This window comes from Sciurus carolinensis, chromosome 14 (genome assembly GCF_902686445.1).
Source record: "Sciurus carolinensis chromosome 14, mSciCar1.2, whole genome shotgun sequence".
NCBI lineage: Eukaryota > Metazoa > Chordata > Mammalia > Rodentia > Sciuridae > Sciurus > Sciurus carolinensis.
In genome coordinates, this window is record NC_062226.1 from 28724180 (window position 1) to 28733254 (window position 9075).

Consider the following 9075-nt stretch of genomic DNA (forward strand, 5'->3'; position numbering starts at 1 on the left):
AAGATTTAGAGTACAGTCATCCTCAGATAATTGTGTTCTTTCTCCCCTTCATAACATTATTTTTCAATAAATTTTCAAGTTAGTTTCTTTTGAAGTTACCACAGTATCTTAAATATCTAAATACCTCTATAAAATTCCTCACATGGAGTTTAGATAGACATTAAAAACATAGTACAATGTAGGAAAAAGTGTACAACATCAAAAATGCAGTACTTATGCAATTGGTTTACCAAATATCAGCCAGACACTCAGTTCAGGTAAAAAAAAAAAAAAAAACTCTGAATCTTTTAATGAATTCCATTATTAAGAGAAGACAATAACACAATGTTGCTCCCTCTATGGTTTAAAATTCCAAAATAAACTAAACTTCCTTACCATGGACCAGTTCAACCTTGAAAGTAGGCATGGATCTTGAGTACCATCACATCTAAAACCTCATTTCCACTTTCAGAGAAAATAGAGCATCCCAGGGTGATACTCGGTCCTATCAAACATTCACCACCACCCAGTGTGACATACAGCTCTCCAAAGTGGGGCTATTTTCCTCATATTAACACATCTGTCACACACCACCCGATCAATTGGCAGGCCTGTTGGGTGCTGCCTTGAGCTTCTGCTTTAATGCTAGAGCAGGTCTTTTATATGATACAGAAAACAAAGTTACTCTTTCCAGTTCACACATGGATTACTGCTGTGTTATTAGAGTGATAAAAAAATCTCTGTGGTATGCATTTATTACTTCATTGGAACTTCCATGGAAATTCTTGTTCAAGGTGACATCCTGGAGATGGTACATCTAGAGTGAGAGCCACACCTCAAGGAACCATTGAGGAAACACAGCAGATAACTGGTGCTAGAGTTCTCTGACAAAGTGCTTTGCCAATGTCAGGGCACCAAATGCAGCAGAGATGCTGGTTAATTAAATTATAATGCCTCATGTCCTGTGAGAAAGTGCATGAAACTGCACAGAGTGAAGTAATTATGTAAAGCAGCCAAGAACAGAAAGTCCAGATCCTAAGTCCTAGGATATATGCATGCTGTGTTGGCTGAATAATTTCTTTCAGGTCATGTAGGCAAACTGTTACTACACATTAACTTTTTAAACTTCTTTTGAGACTTCATTTTTCACTCATGCATTTCTTAGAAGTGTGATTCTAATTTTCAAGCATTTGAAGTTGTTCCTGTTATATTTCTCTCTCTCTCTCTCTCTTTCTCTCTTTTTCTTTCCTTTTTGCTACTGGGGATTGAACCAGGGGCACTTACCCACTATGCCACATCTTCAGTCCTTTTAATTTTTAATTTTAAGACAGGGTCTCATGAAGTTGTTCAGGGCCTCACTAATGTCCTTTTTCAAATGGATTTCTAGTGGGTTTTCTTTATGGTCAGACAACATGCTCTGTGATTTCAATTCTTTTTAATTTACCAAGATTTGCATTGTAGTCCAGTTTTATCTTGATATATGTTCCAGGGATGCATGCAAAGGAAAATTTGTGTTCTGTTTATTGTATTTCTGTTATATACCCAAAGGAAATGAAAACAGTATCTGAAGTGCTACATTCATCATGGTATTATTGATAGTAGCTAAATATGGAATCAAACTTTTTCCAAAGACTGATGAATGGTGTAAGAAAATTTAGTGTGTGTACACACACACATGCACACAAATATTATTCAGTTATCAAAAAGAAAGAAATTCTGTCTTTTGTAACAATGTGGATGAACCTGGAGGACATTATACTAAATTAAATAAGGCAAACACAAAAGATAAATAACTATATAATTTCACTTATGTATGGAATTTAAATATGTTATGCTCCTAGAAACAGAGAATAAAAATATGATTACCAGGACTGGGACCTAGGGAAAATGAGGAGATATTCATCAAAGGATACAAACTTTCAATTATAAGAAAAATAAGATCTGGGTATCAAAGGTACAATCTGGTGACTGTAGTTCATAACACTCTATTGCTTACTTGAAATTCAAACAAAAAAATCAGTATTTGAAAATTAATCTATGGCTTTAGAACAAGAGGAAATTAACCACTGAGGTTCTATGAACAGAGCTCACAATTGGGTTAAAATAGAAAATAAACAATAAATTATAAAAATTATAAAATAAAATGTTTTTCTTTAATAAAATTAATAATCTTCTAGCAGGGGGGATTGTAGAGAGGGAAGGGACACAAAGAGGGCATAAAGCTCTACAAGTGGTTAAGTACTGTTTGGGGTTCTTATGGGAAGTAAAGGAAAGAAAGGGAAAAGAAAAACACAGAGAGGAAATCAGAGGAAGGAGAGGAGAAAAAAAAATGGTTTTAAGGCATCTATTTAACTATGATTTTCTTCCTTCACTAACATACTTTATTCTTATCCATATTGTCCCTAAAATTCAGTTACTTGTTATTTCTCATTATTGCTTAGATTTTTTGCCTAGCCCATTAATCTTAGTTTTGTAAATGAATTCTATTTGTTCTATTTACCTGCCACATTTACTACATTTTGCAAAGTGGTGCTTCAAAAGTCCCCTTTCCCAGGAGAACTGGTGACATATGAAAAGTGTCCCAAGGGATTCGGATTACTAGTTTATTTTATAGTGACATTTAGCCATTCTGACAAGTACTTAATTATTATATGTTCCTCCATAAAGGTTGTCTCTGACAATATGTGTAAATCAAATAAATGAAAGCACTATAAGCTATTAGGTTTTCATTCTGCTTGGCATCTGTGATATTTGTTAATAATTTAGCACATTTGTAGACAATGATGAAGACAAGGCCATTATTGTTGGGATTGTTTTCTCCCAAAGGGTACACTAGGCAGATGCTTGTCTCTAATAAAGCTAAATCTAATGCCAGAATTCTCTGCTTTGTCCTGTTATTAAAACAGCATTCATATCTCGTGGGAGTTTACATTATAAACATGCAATATATACTATTGTGCATGGTGGTATGAAGGAAAGGCCATTTTAACCATTGGAAGTCACATTTTAAAGTTCCAGCTCTGTCAGCACCAAGTCCTCTGATGTATTGAAAATTATTTCTTCTCTCTGGATCTTAGTTTCCTCATCTATAAGCCTCAATTTATGAGACAGATCAAGTCTAAAGGTCTTTCTAGGACTAAAATTATGATATTTTGTGTTTTGCCAAGTCCCTACTGGAAATCAAACGGACAAGTTGCCTCGACCAGTGTGACCAAACTCTCAGGTTCGGTGAGGGGCGAAGGGGGATTGGAAAATAAAGATTCACAAACACGGATTTTGAAGATTAATTTGGGATCAGGTGGAGCTCTGCTCTCTGATGGAGATGCAGATCTAAATAGTTACGCCAGCAATCTTTATTTATATATGTCTCTTTATCAGGTTAAAGACCATGCAACCATTATTCTTTGTATTCAGGAAAGTTACAGAAATTAGGACATCTATGTTGCTTTTCCACAGTTGCAATCCACACCTGCAAAGTGCAATGTAGGTATTTTTTCTCCTCTCACTAACACTATGTCTTGCTTAATTCTCTCTTCTCTCTGTACTCTGTTCTGGGTATGCAGGTGACTCAATGACATTAATCGTGATATTACAATAGGGATCCTTAAATACATATGATTTTTAGTGTAGAAAATAAATCAGTGTCAGGTTGATTCTTACAACATCTAAAAATGAATGAAACCTCAGTTTGTTACTGGAGTATACCAATTTTCCTAAGATCCTCAGATATGATGAGGTGCAAGGTTGGGTGTGAAAGGAAAAGTTAAGAAGATGGGTGAGGGGAAAAAAACATCAAACATCTCATTCATCTAATTAACATTTGCTGAAGTATCTACAATGTGCTGAGCACCATGCTAGTTGCTGTGCTATCAAATGAGGATATAAAGATAAACAAGATAATCCTTGCCCTCAAAAAGCTCATAGCCTAGTCATAGAAGTAGAAAATTAAAACAAGCATAATATTATAATGTAATATGATTAGCATTTAACTTTTATGAGTACTTAGAAAATGCCAGATCTTTACTAAGAGTTTTATAAGTATTACCTCATTTTTAAAATAAACCCATAAAGTAGCCTTTATTTTTAATCACACTCACCCCTCCCTTTTTTTTCAAAATGGAAAAATAGGTACAAAGGGATTAGTCAAAACAAAGCTTTACTCCAGGGGTTTGATGTCTCATTGCCTGTCTGCATCTTTTTCATCTTTTCTTTAGCTCATGCATCTCTGGTTCAATTTCTATTTCACGTTCACATTATGGAAAGAGAGAATCTAACTGGATCATTTTAGCATTATCATTTTGGGGAAATGATTTTGTTTTAGGCAATGCTTTTGGATTTTGTTAAAGGTATAGATTGGTGGCTCTTGAGACAGGTGCTTTCTTCCAGGTGGAATCACGTATGCCAAGCAAGCAGGGAACATGGAATAAGAAGCCGGTTCCCTTGAGGAGGCAAAATTCCATGGGAGGCTGTCGGGTGATTTAGACTGCATGCTTGATTACTTAGTTCCAAGGATAAGAATGTGTTTTAAGTAGTAGAATATACCAGCTGTGGAGGATTCTTGAGAATCAATCACAGTTAAATGCCTTGTAGTATAATTTTAAACAGAAAGTTAAAAAACAAAAAACAAAAAACAGTTAACACTTTATGCAAGCTAAATGAAATTATTTACCAAGGATAGTAGATGCAATAATGATTATCTGAGAAATGTTTCTGATATCAGGCGAATGGATCTTTTGGGTTTAAGTTATGATGAGCATGAGTTCTTTTACAAATGCTCATATATTTATGTTTGCATATTTTTGTTCATGTTTCTAGCAGTTCTTCCTTCAAGTAAAAACTGAGAGGTGGGATGGAATTGTATGTTAAAATTTGTCATTTGGGATGGAGGCCCCAGGTTCCAAGATAGTGAGAATCTTTAGAACAACTGGATATAATTTATGTGAGAGTCTAACCTCGGAAGTAGAGTGATGTCTCAGGCTTCTGAGAACCACCCTCCAAGTGAGGATTCTCAGGGATCATGTAATACTTTCTTTCTTCCTGTCAGTGACTGAGATATTATGAGTTAATGTTTCAGGAAATGGGTTTATGGAGAGAGCAATACTGTGGTTTCTTTGGCTGTCAAGTATGCCCCACTGGTGATATCAAGTTGAGGCATTATGAATATATAGGCAAGTTTTGGGGGCTAGGAATGAGAAAGCTTTCATTGCCTAAAGAATCAAATGTACATACTGTGGAAAACCTGTTGTGACTTATGGATCCATTGCTGCAGTGAGCAAGGCAGTGGTCCTGCCTTTGAGTTTCCCAGCCGGATACATTGCAATGTGCACAGGAGTGTAATATGCAGTAAAAGACGACAAGGCCCATAAGAAGTGGGAGCAACTAGAAAAGATAAGAAGTTTCTTGTCTTTAAATCTTAACTAATCACATTTTTTTCATAAACAGTAATATCCTATATCGGTAGGGGTACATTCCAAGAAGTTCCAAGGGTGTCTGAAACCATAGTATGGTACCCTATGTACACTATGTATGCTTTATTTTTTTCTCTACATAAATATCTATGATAAACCTTAATTTGTAAATAGGGTACAGTCAGAAATCAATAATGAATAATTTAAAAGTAGAACAATTATAACAATATAATGTCATAAAAGTTATTTAAGACCGATGAATTATTTCTGAAATTTTCCATTTCATAGTCTGTACTGTAGTTGATCACTGGTAGCTGAAACTATGGAAAGATAAATTGCACATAAGGAGGAACAACTGTGGTTGGAGAGTAAAATGTATACCCAATTATATATTTATCTTTTCCCAAGAAGTAATAATTTCAAAGAAGGATGAGACAGTTGAATGGATGCTACGACTTAAAGAGTAAAACACTCTTTTCCTGTTCTTTTCTGTTGTCAATAATAGAAAACACACCACATCCTCTTCTTGCTCAATTAATTGCTTTTCTATGTTATTTTGGATTCCTTTCCTAATATTCTACAATTTTATTGCTCTCTTTTCTAGCATGTAAGATTTATTTAATTTATTATTTTTGATACGCAGATGTTTACATTTGGGAATATTTGGTTAATTGTGAGAAGTCTGAGGGATACCATTGTCAGGGTGCCCCTGATCACTGCATACCAGAGCAGGAGGTGAGCTGCCAACTCTTCAACTTCAGAGGACACAGAAGTGGGAAAGCAGATCTGAGAGAAGATGATACATGTGTGTTTAACAGGGGAATCCTGTAGTGCGACTTGTGCCTCTCTTTGTGGGTGGTTCAATAGCTGAATATAATTGCCATAAAACTCAATCTGTATTCTCATTTCTGCATGGTTAAAAGACAAAGGGCAGTACCTATAAAATAGGTACTAATAATTACTAGGAGGCTCAAGAATCTCAATTATTGAGTACACTTTATACCTCAGTCTTGAAACTTCTATGGCTGTGCTATGGATGGGACGTTTGAACCTCCCTCAATTCCACGTGTTAAGCCCTAACCTCCAAAGAGATAGCATTAGGATGTGGGCCCTGTGGGAGATGATTAGGTTTAGCTGAGGTCCTGAGAGTGAATGGAGCCCCTTTGATGGGACAAAGGGATACCAGAGCTTCCTTTCTCTGCCAGGAGAGCATACGTGGAGAAGGCAGCTGTCTGAAGCCAGAAAGAGAGCCCTGACAAAGAACTGAATCTTTTGGCACCTTTACCCTGGACTTTTCAGTCTCCAGAACTGTAAGATATAACTGTCTCTGTTTAAGTCACCCAGCTTTAGCTTTTTTGTTATATTTTGTTGTATCTGCTTAAGTTGAGTAAGACAGACTGTGTAAACAGAAGAGAATGTGGCATTGATGATTGGCAGCCCTTTTTCAGAATATTATGATCCTATTTCTTTCTCTATTTAGTCATATTTTCCCAAAAAATTGAAACAATTCTTAATAAAGCAAATCTCCATTATCAATTCTTTTTTAAATATGTTGTATCTCCTTCTCATTTCCAATCCCCCAAAATAAAAAAAAATGTATTTTTCCTCTTGTCCTTTTTTACCAGATATTCCATTTCTAGAATAATAATTTTAATACTTTCACACTCTGTGGAAAAACTGACTATACAATCTTGACATATGCATTTTCTTTATTATTATTTCTTTGTTAAACACATTAATTACAATGATAACCCATTATACACAAAGTAGTTTATATCGCTATTTTATTATTTTTGAATTATACATATTTATGGGTACAGTGTGATAATTTGATACATATATTCAATGTGTAATGATCAAATCAGGGCCATCAACATTTTTATCTCTTCAAACATTTTTCATTTCTTTGCATTTGGGAACTCTGCACACCTCTTTTAGATTTTTGTAAAATATATAATGAATTATTTTAAACACCTTTTTGTGTTGTGTAACACTAGTATTTTTTCTACTTTCTAAATGTATTTTGGTAACTGTTATCCAACTACCTCCCTTCCTCCCTTTGCTTCCTAGCATTTAGTAACCACAATTTTACTTTCTTCTTCTATGAAGTCAAGTCAAATTTTTGAGCTTCCACCTATCACCCACAGTATTTGTCTTTTTACGCCTGACTTATTTCATTTAACATGATGAACTCCAGTTCTATAGCTGTTGATACAAGTGACAGGATTTCATTCTTTTTATGATTGAATAATATTCCACTGTATGTAAACTACATAAATCAAATATAATATATTTTTCAAGTCAAGTCAGGCTACCTATTTCAGAAATTTAATCTAATTACAATAAAACTTGACATCCAGTTTGATCCATTTAATAATTGTAACAACTTTAAATTGGATGAGGAGATTATAACAATGTCAAATTTTCTCTCCACAATCCTTCCTAAATTATACTGTAAATATATACTTCTACCCACCTTTTATCACAAACTCTTAAGCCAGATTGCTACCAAATTTAACTGGCTTTAGTGCTGTTCTCTTTTGAGGTATACTTTGCATAGTTGTATTTTCATTATCTTAATTTTATATTTTATTCCATGGGACATCTTTACTTCCATGTCCTTTTTTTAAAAATATTTTTTTAAGTTGTAGATGGACACAATACCTTCATTTTATTTATTTGATTTTTATGTGGTGCTGAGGATTGAACCCAGTGCCTCACATGCAAGACAAGTATTTCACACTGAGCTATAATCCCAGCCCTACTTCCATGTTCTTTGAGGATAAAGTGGAGGAACCTCATTAATCAACTGCAAGTGCAAATGGTTTGCAAAAATCATCCACCCCAAATTAATTGTGTGATTAAAAAGGGTTTTCAAATTTTATACACTGAGAGAGAGTCCATCTATGAACTTTTATAATGATTCTTTAATTGGGCTAATTAAAGAGGATATTATTGCTAATTTGTTTTTCAAAAATGTATTGGTTAATACCAACATAAGTTCACGGTCCAGACTTCCCACATTTACTGTGCAACGAAGACCTCCAATGATCTCAATAAAAGATAAGGCCTTGATTTTTCTATCTATATGCACCAGCATAGAAAAAATAAACAAACGAAAAACTAGAATTCTCTGGTCATGTTTTAGGATTTTCTCCAAATTATTCCTAATCACAGTAAGGCATATTAATTATGAAGAAAATGAAGTGTTGTGCTTTGTTTTTATTTTTGAAGGCCTTCATAGTTTGGAGACATCCCTAGAGGCAATGTAGGTTATATTCTCATCCATATGCATCATGGAATTTTGCCCTTCCTATCTCCTAGTCCCAAATTATTAAGTAAATTAGATAAATTCATCCTCAGTTGAATTATGATAGAGTTGGTTCCAATCTTGGTGTTTGATTTATTCATGAGTTCTAAGCCCTCCAGCAGGTATCCCAAGATCCCAACATTTTCTACCCTTGGCACTCATTTGCTATATTCAATTAGAAAAGATACCAAGCTCCCAGTCTAAACTTATTACCTATGACTTGGCTTCATATGTTCTTGTTTCTCAAAATAATTATCTTTAATGTTTCCATAATCTTCTCTGGAAAATTTGGTTTATATTTGCCTTGGGAAATCAAGACTCATGATCTGATATTTAATATTCCAGTGTGCAATAACCCATTTCTGTGTCTCTAAGGGA